Raw genomic sequence first — 12,500 nt, forward strand, 5'->3', positions numbered from 1 at the left:
AACACTCTCTAATTGTTTTATATTTTTTACATTTTATCAGAAAATGTAGATCTGTCTCGGGTTCTGCTGTGGTGCTGTGGTTGCACAGCCTTTCCTCTACAGGGAGCCAGGTTTTCCTGTGTCTACCCTTCTCAATGGCAAGGCAGTGCTCATTGAGCCTGTACTTTGTCAAGTTTTTAAGTAGTAAATGTAAATGTAGTTTAGTTTTGACTGTGTTGTAATTTGGTTTCTCTCTCTCTCTCTCTCTCTCTCTCTCTCTCTCTCTCTCTCTCTCTCTCTCTCTCTCTCTCTCTCTCTCTCTCTCTCGCTCTCTCTTTGTTCATTGTTCAGGCGGCAGCAGGAGAGTAGAGAGTTGTTCTGTGCTAATGCTTAAACCATGTATTGTTTTGAAAGGAGTTCTTTCCAATGGGCTGTGTTCCGTCACGTCACCCACCTGCGTCCCAAATGGTCCGGGTCATAAGTTGCGCACTACATAGGGAATATGTTGCCATTTGGGATGCAGAGAAAGAAGCCAACCCAGGAACTTGGGCAGCAGAGAGGGTGCCTTCATAAATTATGCAGAAATTATCTTTAATTAAAAGTTTTCTCCCTGTGTGAGCCCAGCTCAAGTGGAGCATCTTTTCTTCTCTCCATCCTTCCTTCCTCCCTAATTTCTCCTCCTCCTTCCCTCCTTCCATTCTCTCCCTCCTCCCTCCTTTCTTTCCCTCCTTCCTTCCTCCTCCACTCCTTCCTTCTTACCCTCCTCCCCACCTTCATTCTTCCCTCCCTCCCTCCCTCCCCCTCCCTCCCTCCCTCCCTCCCTCCCTCCCTCCCTCCCTCCCTCCCTCCCTCCCTCCCTCCCTCCCTCCCTCCCTCCCTCCTCCCTCCCTCCCTCCCTCCCTCCCTCCCTCCATTCTCTCCTCCTTTCTCTCCCTACTTTCTCTCCTTCCTTCATCCCCCTTTCTCTCCTTCCTTCCTTCCCCCCTCCCTCCCTCCCTCCTTTATCTTCATCCTTCCTACCTCCTCCCTCCGTTCTTTCCCTCCTTCAGATGGTGTGGGTGGGTAATCCAAGGAGAGGACTTTCATGTTTTAGAAGTGGGGAACAACAAATACTCTTTGCCTTTATCGATGAACAATTAGGACCGGTTTCCCTGGACACAGATTAAGCCTAGTCCTGGACTAAAAAGCACTTTCAGTGGATATTCTCCATTGAGTTTGGCGTAATCTAGTCCAGGAAACTGCACATTTGCTTCTCTTTCTATTTATACGTCTTTTCAGATATTGCTTGATATCATGGTGGATTTTTTTTTATTGTTGGACATGGAGTTGTCATTTGTTTCAATTAATCATGGCTACATCTACTTTTCCAAACTCAACCTGCATGTCAGATGGCATATTTTTCCGTCGTGCACTTCTGGGAAGCAAATGTTTTCTTCAGTTTTGATAGAGACCTTGAGTCCTTGTAGGTGTCTGCAGAAGCAATTGGCATTCAATGTGCAAAACACACAATGCATGTTGTATTCATGACCAAGACTGGATATGTTTGAAGTGTGGTGTATGTAAAAATTGTAAGCAAACTTGATCACTGCAGTCAACAAACACACATAGCCCATCTCCACCTCCTCTTCAAGTGTGAGTCACGTCAAATGCCTTTCACTGTACAGACCGTTCATCAAACCTCCTCACCAGTGTCACATATGGCATACTCTGTGCCAAATCCCGGTCTGCTCCGGGGAAAAAAAGCCAATGTTCACTCATGGCTTACAAATGAGTTTTGTGCCATTTGCCAGAGAGCGAGGCTACTGTTCAGATATAGGCTGTGTAACAAATGGCACCCGTTGTGTTTATAGACACTGTCTGCAGTCGCTGCTTCAGACTCATGCTCTAACTCGGACTGAATTAGACCGGCTTAATGCCGGAGAGCGCTGGATTTGGGGAGGCGTTTCACACTGCTGCAGATGGAGAACAATGCGAAGCGAATGAACAACATAGTTCATAGTCTTCTTTCTGAGAGTTTGAAATAGATATTCGAATGAGAATAAAATGGGCCGGCTTAATGAATTATCATTCAGAATCAGAAGTACTTTCGCTGGGCTATTCTGTAACGTAATAGTATAATGAAGCAAATGAATATCCTTTGTTTTTTTTTCTCTTTACAAGCAAAATAACATATTGTTGGCTTGTGAGTCATTTGTTGGTCTGAGACTAGGCTAGTTTAGAGACCAGCTGGTGGAACATGGTACCCAAGCCAAATTGAATTATACTCAAATGCAGGCAGCCATAAGATCAATAGCAATTAAAAGCCTATTACAATTCACTTTATTCAGCTTGATTAACAATTAGAATACTGCAGGAACGTTTACAGGGTTGAGTCGACTTTAATGTGATGATGGATGAACTTGATAGTTACTTCAAAATAAAGAACAGATCGCAAAGCACATTAGTCCACGCATACCTTTTGAACCCATGATACCAGCATTGCAAGCACTATGCTCTACCAATTGAGCTACACAGGTGTAGGATCTTAAGTTGACCTACAATGATTATACCAACAGTAGGAACACTTTCCTAATATTGAGTTTCACGCCCCCCTCATACCCCGTTCAAAGGCACTTAAATATTGTGTCTTGCCCATTCACCCTCTGAATGGCACACAAACACAATCCGTGTCTCAATTGTCTCAAGGCTTAGAAACCCTTCTTTAACCCGTCTCCTCCCCTTCAACTACACTGATTGAAGTGGATTTAACAAGTGACATCAATGAGGGATCATAGCTTTCACCAGAGAAATAGAGGGAGAGAGATAGAGAAGAGAGAGAGACAGAGAGAAGAGAGAGACAGAGAGAGACAGAGAGAGAGAGAGAGAGAAAGATAGAGAGAAAGAGAGAGAGAGAGGGAGAGAGAGAGAGAGAGAGAGAGAGAGAGAGAGAGAGAGAGAGAGAGAGAGAGACAGAGACAGAGAGAGACAGAGAGAGAGAGAGAGAGAGAGAGAGAGAGAGAGAGAGAGAGAGAGAGAGAGAGAGAGAGAGAGAGAGAGCTGGGGGAAGAGAGGAATGAAGCGTTCAGACTATGACAGTTAGACTGAGAGAGAGGCAGCTCAGCTCAACAGTGAGAGAGAGACCAGCTGCAACACTACTGTCAGCCAACAGTCCAGCTCAGAGATATTATTGTCAACCATTCACTACGACTTCATGGCTTCATGAGGAAAAGCATGGAATCATTTTGAGCATAGTTAAAATAAACATTTGATGATTATAACCTGAAGCATCATCATCTAAAGGACGGTCTCTTTAATTGTGATGATTAATTTGTCTATTCACTGTACCTTAATAATACAAAAAGATTTGAATCATTTTGAGTATAATTCAAAATAAATGATGTGTTGATTATTTAATTGCGTTGTCAGATGTGTCCTTGGCTGTGGAAGACATTTCAGGAACGATGAGGAGGCAGCATCTGCCTCTCTGTCTTTTGTAATAACCCTACTTCATGGCTGTCAAATCCAGGACATGTTCTGTAATTGTTGACAAATCCGCCTAGCAACTACTATAGTCCAGGCAGGGATTCGTTTTCCACCTGTGATCCAATGACTTATTTGCCCGTAGGGTTCTGAGTAAGCCTCACTGGAACACCTGAGCATGGGCAGTTCCAGGCACAGTTGAACCGAGTTCATGTAATATAAACAGACTTTTCACATAGTATACCTACACGTTATACTTTATAGACACAGAACAAGAAAGCTGATGGAACTTACGCAGTGGCACGCGTGCACACACACACACACTCAGAGGTGACTCTTCCAATTTCCACCTTCAAATGAAGCCATCGTTGGCAGCGTCCCCTTGGGTTCGACTGCCACCACGGTATTTCCAGATAGATCCAATGACTGACCATTACTGGACGGGACAGCCTATCAGGGGACACTATGGTCAGCCACTCCTTATGGTCCTGTGACTAGAGCTGGATAGAGTACTCAGTGATGCCTGCGAAGGATTGGGACACACACGCGCATGCACGCGCGTGCACGTACACACACACACACACAAACAGATGTTGATTTAGTGATTTATGCAATCACCAGTCTCGCTGTTTAGGCCCAGTTAAACGGATGCTATTAGCCGGAGGCTGGTTCAATACCTAATTGATTCTCCCAACCGTTGGTGTCTACGATGATTAATCAATCAGAACCATGTTTAAGATGTTCCTGATTTATATCGCATGACTTCTCCACTCTCCTGTTATAGCGACGCCTGTTTCCTTCTAAGAATGTCAACGAGAGGAAGATTTGTTTTTCCTCAAGAGATAACAAGAAGTGGCTAATTCACAAGCTTCATTATGGCATGAATGGTTCATTGAAATGTGTCATTTCTCGTCTAGAAGTCACCAGAGCACCTCAGTCTGAACGCATCTTGATGGAAGTAATGTACTGTAATACTGCTTCCCTCAACATAGGCTCCTGTAGCCTATAAAGAGTGCCTGGTAGAGTTGATGGACGATCCAAGCTAAGGCCCCCTTCTTAGCTCAGCAGAATGGAGACGTTGTATTCCCCAAGTTAGATCAGGGGTCAAGGCCCCCCTCCCATCAAATGGTTAATATATCTGACACCCATTCAAATGTAGTTAAAGTAGCTTTGTCAATATGTCACATTTCAAAACAAGTTCATTTCTATAACGGAAGATAAATTATGAATCGTTTTCCTGACTTTATTTTTCCAAGATTGATTGTGAACGCACAAGACAGAACAACAACCACTTGTCACGTTCTGACCTTAGTTCCTTTATTATGTCTGTGTGTTAGTTTTGTCAGGGCGTGAGTTGCGGTGGGTAGTCTATGTTCTTTTTTCTATGTTGTATTTCTGTGTTTGGCCTGGTATGGTTCTCAATCAGAGGCAGCTGTCGATCGTTGTCTCTGATTGAGAATCATACGTAGGTAGCCTGTTTTCCCCATTTTGGTTGTGGGTGATTGTTTTCTGTGTCTGTGTTTTCCACACAGAACTGTTTCGTTTTCAGTTTGTGTCGTGTTCAGTTTTGATTAAAAATATGACGAACACTTACCACGCTGCGTATTGGTCCGATAAGAACAAGGAACATGAAGATATACAAAACAAGAGAAGCATACTGGACATTAAAAACTAAACCAATACCGCCTGAAGACTGAGACTACTGATGGCCGGTGGTTAGCAGACCGGCGACGTTGAGCGCCGGAGCGGGAGTAGGCGTGACAACCACATCCAGAGCCATGACTATATGTTAAGGCTATATACGACACCCCTATTACCCTCTTAGCAGAGGAAGTTGTAACCGCTTGGACAGTAAGCTTTCTCCAAGAGAAGCTGCAGGGTTAGACAGGCGGCACACAGGTGTTGACGTGAGGGATGGAGCCAGCAACACATTACAGATGGGCAGCAGGTGGTGACTGCATCGACCCGAACCGAACCCATCAAGTCATTCCAAGAAAATGTCCCATGGATCCAACGCCCTGTTCATGGCTCATTCTGGATGCGTCCCAATTGGCTCTACAATAGTACACTACTTTTGACCAGGACCCATAAGGTGAGGAAGGGGCTCTGTTTAAAAGTAGTGCACTATGTAGGGAGTAGGGTGCCATTTGGGATTCAGACCCTGTGATCTGTTGTCCCTTACTGATGTGTACTCTGCTGTATATCATAAAGGACACAAGCCAAGCTATCCGATCCCTCTTTGATGCATTTGGATGACTGATTTTTCTCCTACCTTGATCAGCTTCTGTGATCCTAGAGTAATATCCACAAACATACAGAAGACGACCCTCGTGTACATTATCTAACCTCAAGATGTCACTCCTCATGAAATATAGAAACAAATACACGCAAAGGTGTAAATAATTATGTTGGTTTTTTTTTGCACTCTGCATACAACTCCCAACATGTCCTGCAGTGTATCCTTTCCTCTCTTGTTTTATAAGAGGTATTCTGTGTCAGTGTATTTTCTGCGTCCGTGCCCTCGTCCACACACTAACCTCTGGGGCTCAGCTCAGTCTTGTTTTATGCATGTCCTCTCCCGGCGCGTGTGGGGGCGAGGCGGATGGGCGCCATCCGGTAATACTGTCACAACAGGAGGGGAGAAGTGGAGTGCTGCTGCTGCGTGCCAGTTACATGGGGTGTGGAGGGATGCTGCATGTCAGAGGGAGTGTTGCCCAAAGCAGAGCCTCTGAGCCTGAAGTGAGGGGTGGGAATTCTCAGCCTCTCTCTTTCACGGCCTGGATGGCTCTGAGTCAGTCATGGGTCAGTCATGGGTCAGTCATGGACCAGTCATGGGCCAGTCCTGGGTCAGTCATGGGTCAGTCATGGGCCAGTCCTGGGTCAGTCATGGGCCAGTCATGGGCCAGTCCTGGGTCAGTCATGGGTCAGTCATGGGCCAGTCCTGGGTCAGTCATGGACCAGTCATGGGCCAGTCCTGGGTCAGTCATGGACCAGTCATGGGCCAGTCCTGGGTCAGTCATGGGCCAGTCATGTCCTCACATCATGTCATGAACAGTATGAGAGCTAGAGACAAGGTTAGAGAAAACAACAACAACCAAAATAACAACAACAACAACAAGAGAAACCCAACTACAGTTGCATTGTCCCAGACCCATGGAAGACCTAAGTGGTTTCAGAGAATTTATGATGAATAAAAAAACAAATGGAGAGAGCGAGAGAGAGAGAGAGAGAGAGAACTTCTGGGAAAGGTGTATAGGTTGAACCCTGTGCACCAGGTGCACCTTGGCTGGCCATGTTCACATTACCAAGCCATGTAGAAGAGCAGTGTACATTGTGTATGTGCCATGTGAGTTGAATCATCAGCTACTGTTGTCCCTGTTAGCTGGTTGTTATGTTTTAGTAAACTGACCATCATCAATTCACTGATACACTATAGGCTACTATTATGCTTTAGCTTTGCTTTAAAGACCAGCACCCATGAGCCCCCTGGGCCTCTACCTTAAAGATGTTCACAGTGGAAGTCTTAAAGATGAATTGTGGGCGATATAACTGGTTTGGTGACGTCATACTTGACCAACTATCTGCTCTTCTCAAAATGCATTTTATAACTAAAAAGTTGGTTCCCTGTGTGTTCGATCGCAGCAAAGAGAGGTGCAGTTGAGTTTGTGCAACAGAGTATTAGACCAGGTCAGAATGTTCTGGTCAAACGAAAAAGATATGTAAAAGCACAGGTTGCGTCACAAAGTGGCACCCTATCCCATATGTGGCGCACTATTTTTGAACAGAGCTCTATGGGTTTCCTTATAGGCCCTGGCCAAAAGTAGTGCACTAAATAGGGAAAAGGGAGCCATTTGGGACACAGACAAAGTCCATTACACAGGTCTCTGTGACAACATGTATAAAAAATGGGAGTGGGATGGCCTCCTACATGAATAGTATACAGTATGGGAATGCCTCAAACCTTACCATTAACAAGTTCACAATGTGACTTTGAGTGAAATACATGACAAGAAGGGGTTGAGGGGTGACGGTTCTTTTTCATAGAGAGACTATTAGTCCCAATGCAAAAAAAAAACACAAGCTGGTGAAGGATTTCATGCTTGGTGCTCATATCTAAATATACTGTAGCTTCAGTCCCATATTTCATGCTATTTCACTGTAAATTGACACTGATTTAGCAGTAATTGTTTTATGTAATGTCTGTATTTCATAATAGGTCATGGGTTTCTTCTCAACGAGTGGAATAGTGTTGCCAAAACAGACAATTACGGCAGATGACAAATTGGAAGCATATATTTAACCATGTTTGGTGCTCATACTGTATTTTGGTTTGGCTTGGAAAAAATGTAAACCTTTAAAATGTCTATCGCATTTCTCTGATGTGTATACGGTGTTCACAAATGTGAAATGAATGAATCAATGCATAAGTATCGCTGTTTTGCTACTTAATTCAGCAGCTGCAGCATTTTGACATCCCTAGATAGACACCAACAATAGACTGCTTCAACAAATGAGCTTTCAGATTGCCCAAGGCAAATAAATACATAAAATACCATTGTTTTTCATGGCAGTGGCAATCATAACATGTTTTGCCGAGGGTAAGTACATGAGCATTTCCATCAACAGTGTGTGTGTGCCCAGGCCGCAGCCTGTCAGGAAACACTCCATGTTGCCATGTTTGTCTCGCTGCCCCTCAATGATCTTGACATCGATGCTACTGATCCAACTGAACACACTTAAACAAACAAACTCTAGGGCCGGTTTGCCAGGAACAGATTAAGCCTAATCCTGGAGTCAAAAGCACTTTTTAAATGGCAAAAATCCATGAAACATGCTTCTTGCTAGGCTTACTCCGGGTCTGAGAAACCATTCCCTATAACAGTGAAAGACAGGAACTCTGTGGATAGATGTTGCATGAAGCTGTCATCCACTGAAGCCCACTATGTAAGACCCTCTCAGTTTTGCCTTTTTAGGTCGTATTGAATAAGACTATATTGACAGAGAAGACCTGATCCTAGATCAGCACACTGTTTTATGTATGCGGGCTCAGGTGTTCTGCAAAGACTCCTCTTGATAGAACCTGAGGCCTCCTGTGCATTCCACATTCCACACTCCACACTCCACAGCCACCCAGGACAAGAGGTGACTTAGGGGCTTAGGTAAGAGAGCATTGCATGTTCTGTTAGGTAATCACCAACTGAAGTGGAAGGCACAAAGGTATAGCACAAACATTACTTTTAGAGGCCAATTTACATTTTACACTACAGTAATGTTCAAAAAACAAAGTATGATACCATATAATGTGAAACAAATCATCACAAAAATATGGATGTGGAAAAAGATTGAAGGCTACCCTGTGACAACAGAAGTCATTGCTCCTAATGATTTATAATTTGTTCCCGAGTCCAGTCAATCATCATAAATCCCATTTAGAAGGGGATTTTGAATCCACAGGGAATCCAACAGTCCTCGTCATCTCATTCCCCTGATTAACAGAGTCCTTTATTGAGCATCCCAGGCCTTATTCACAGTCCAACCGTTGAAGGGGCCTCTCGTTGACAAATTAGCCAGGCTAAAGACTTCCTAATCACCCTCAGAATGGAGGAATTTCACACTCCTCCCCACTGTGTTAGAGATCATCATAATCTAGCTGAAAGCCATTTTACAGTAGACCAGACATACAGAGAACTTCATTAATTCACCACACCTGGATCCAGTATGTTACCTTAGCATCCAGATTCAGTCGAAGAAGAGGGTGTGACTGGAGATGATTTGTGGTGATCATAGCCAAGTTGATTGGGAAATGGTGAGTCAGTAGAGGTCATAGATGACCAGGAACCAACATGTACACTATAGTCAAGACATCATAGATGCGGCTAAAGAGGATCAGCGGTACAGTAAATGACGAGAGAGAATCCAGTAAGAAATCCAAACAGCGATAGTCAGAGGACTTTGAACTTTCTTCATTGTTGCAATCAGGGTCTTTTGTTATGTTGGATATCTACCAAATCTATTTCTATCTGAGTGTATAACAAACTGCCATTTCTGAGTGTATAAAAAACTGCCATTTGTGATTTTGATCAAAAGGTCTGGACTTTCCATGTTCAGAGGTGGGGCTGGGGCAACCGCGATGGGCATAAAATCACTCCAAGTTCATGAGGCTCAGAGTCATCTGGGCACCTCAATTTCCTCATTCAAATACAACGATCACAGTAAGATCAAGGAGGAGCCAAGGCCAGAGTCAGGAGAAAAAGAACACGACTTAAAAAAATCCAGCAATAGCTTTGTCTTTTAGAGTTAACAGACCCCGGACATGCAGGGGCAGATGCCAAACAGTTTCCAATGCCACTTGGCTCCTTACTGTATGTCTACCGGTGTGACCTTTGACCTGTTGTGTTCCTGTTTATTTTAAAAAGGAAAATGACATGAATATTACATGATTACAGTAGCTTTAGCAACTCTTTCCTCCAGTAACTGTTTTATTTCAAATAATTTGCATAACATTAGAATCCGAATGAAACCTGCAGCTGTTGAAGACGTTCTTGCTTTAAAGAATCCCCTTTCATTTATCTAGGCAGAGCGAGTTGCTAAATAATGATTTCATCATGAATTCATTCCCATTTAACAGACACGTTAATATTCGTATAGCAACTCTGATTTGATATATTTACTAAGCCAAGTAGATACCCAAACTAAAGACCTTAAGTAATTCCTGTTTCAATATAACATAGACTGGGGTGCAGTATTGTGTTCAATGCTCAACCCAAATGATACAGATGTTTGATTTTTCCCAAACATTATTGTGGAAACAGAATTGAGGTCTTTGTTTAATGTAAATCATTCCTCCAAAATAGGAAAAAGACAAAAGGAAAAAGTTGGAAATGCTGGATTTCTCAGAGGAACTCAAACATCACAAATATTGTATGAGTGAATCTACGCAATGGTGGTTGATACAGTATACACCAGAGGCTGGTGGGAGGAGCCATAGGACGAGCTCATTGTAATGGCTGGAATGACCTCTAGGGAGTCAAACACACTGTTTCCATTTGTTTGACATGTTTGGTACCATTCCATTGATTCCATTCCAGCCATTACAATGAGCCCGTCCTCCTATAGCCCGTCCCACCAGCCTCCTCTGGGACACACCTAATAGATTCATGCCTTTTTACAGTAACTGCAGGAAGAGGAAAAGCTATATTGAGATGAGAAGAGGGCGTTCGAAATGTCAAGAGAGAGAATGGTTGTCGTCTACAGACTTGGCAAACTTTCATTTTCACAGCAGTTGATTGGCTAAAAAGATGACCAGAAATCATCTGAATTTGTATGAATAAAAATAACAAAAATGAGAATGTCATTGTTACCATGTGATGGGAATGTTTATATTTCTGACTAGAATGTTGGATGGTTCTGCGTGACACTTACCTTAGGTAGACTGTACAGGCATGTGTGTTTGTGTGTGTGTGTGTGTGTGTGTGTGTGTGTGTGTGTGTGTGTGTGTGTGTGTGTGTGTGTGTGTGTGTGTGTGTGTGTGTGTGTGTGTGTGTGTGTGTGTGTGTGTGTGTGTGTGTGTGTGTGTGTGTGTGTGTGTGTGTGTGTGTGTGTGTGTGTGTGTGTGTGCGTGTGTGCGTGTGTGTGGCTCAAGATTAGAATAATATGTTCAGTGATGTTTTGTCACCTCTATGTTTTAAAACAATGGTGGCTTTGAGATTAAAGGTATTGTTAGGGATTTTGGCAATGATTCCCTTAATCAACTTCTCCAGAATCAGATTAACTTTGTGTCCAGTATGAAGGAAGTTAGAGAGGTAGAACTTTCCCTTTAATGCTAGCTGTTTCCCTAGACTTGGAGTAATTGCACTAATGCTAGTTGGCAATTTCCTTCAAACTGCAAGCAGGGACATTAAAATGGTATCCACAAGTTAATCTGACTCTGAGGAAGTAGATAAAGGGCTTCAGTGCCAAAATCCCTAACAAAAATACAACACAACGTATGTGATTCTGTCCACACTGACCTCTGACTGGCGACACCATGTTGTGGTGAGGTGTTGTAGTGATTATGAGGAATTTGGCAACCCAACCCTAGGGGAAATGGTAAACATGGCGTGAAGGCAATTCATTAGCCTACTATAGCGACGTTTTCGTGTGTAGAAAGTTCAGATGTGTAGGCCTAAACAGACAAGCAAATAGCGCCGAGAGGTTATTTCAGCAGCGGCACAATTTGGATCCCGCGATCTAATGTTCAGCACCAACGGACGTCGGACAGCGACCGTAAAGTGCTGCCAGAGGAACCCTGAAGAGAAACACAGGAAGTCATTTGCCTTTCACAAAACTATTCAGCACAGGCTACATGCTAACACACCTAGGTAAATTAAAGACTGATTTACACTAAATTAATTGACATCTAGGCTACTTTGTAAACTAGAGATTAGCTAGAGATTAATGGCATTAAATATACAGAAATGTCAAATGATTTGACATAGGTTCGGTGCGCTAGTGAGGGTTTCCTTATTTCCTTCTCAATAAAGCTGGGTGATGCAAGCATGGGCACGGCAGAGTGAACAGCGTGTGACCAAAGTTGGGGAAAGCTGAACTTTATACAAATGCTCCGTGACATCGCGTTGATATTGACCAGTCGAAGCTCACTATAGTTTTCCAGCCCCGAATGGATTGACTGTTGATACCTAGCAATACCTAGCCTGGTTGCTAGCTTGCTAAATTGGTTTTCCGAATTTACGTTATTCTTCTATGCTGGAAACAGAACTCAGAGGGAGATCTCCTCGTAATTAAATACATATGAAAACACTAACAGTTCAAATAGGATATGCTAGTGCTTGGCTACTGGATCGAAACTTTGCTGAAGCTGAATTCATGTTGCATATCAGGTGTAATGAATTGGCCCATTGTATAGCTGAATAGTTCGTTAATAGATATTTGATACACGTTTCATTACAGGTACCTATATGGGTCGAACAGCCAGCCTGGGTGAATATGATCAGCAAAACAAAACTACAGTATGTCCTACTACACCTGCTACCCTCCTGTCCTTTCCTCACGGATGCCAAAAC

This window comes from Oncorhynchus gorbuscha, linkage group LG21, assembly GCF_021184085.1.
Source record: "Oncorhynchus gorbuscha isolate QuinsamMale2020 ecotype Even-year linkage group LG21, OgorEven_v1.0, whole genome shotgun sequence".
In the NCBI taxonomy this organism is placed as follows: Eukaryota; Metazoa; Chordata; class Actinopteri; order Salmoniformes; family Salmonidae; genus Oncorhynchus; species Oncorhynchus gorbuscha.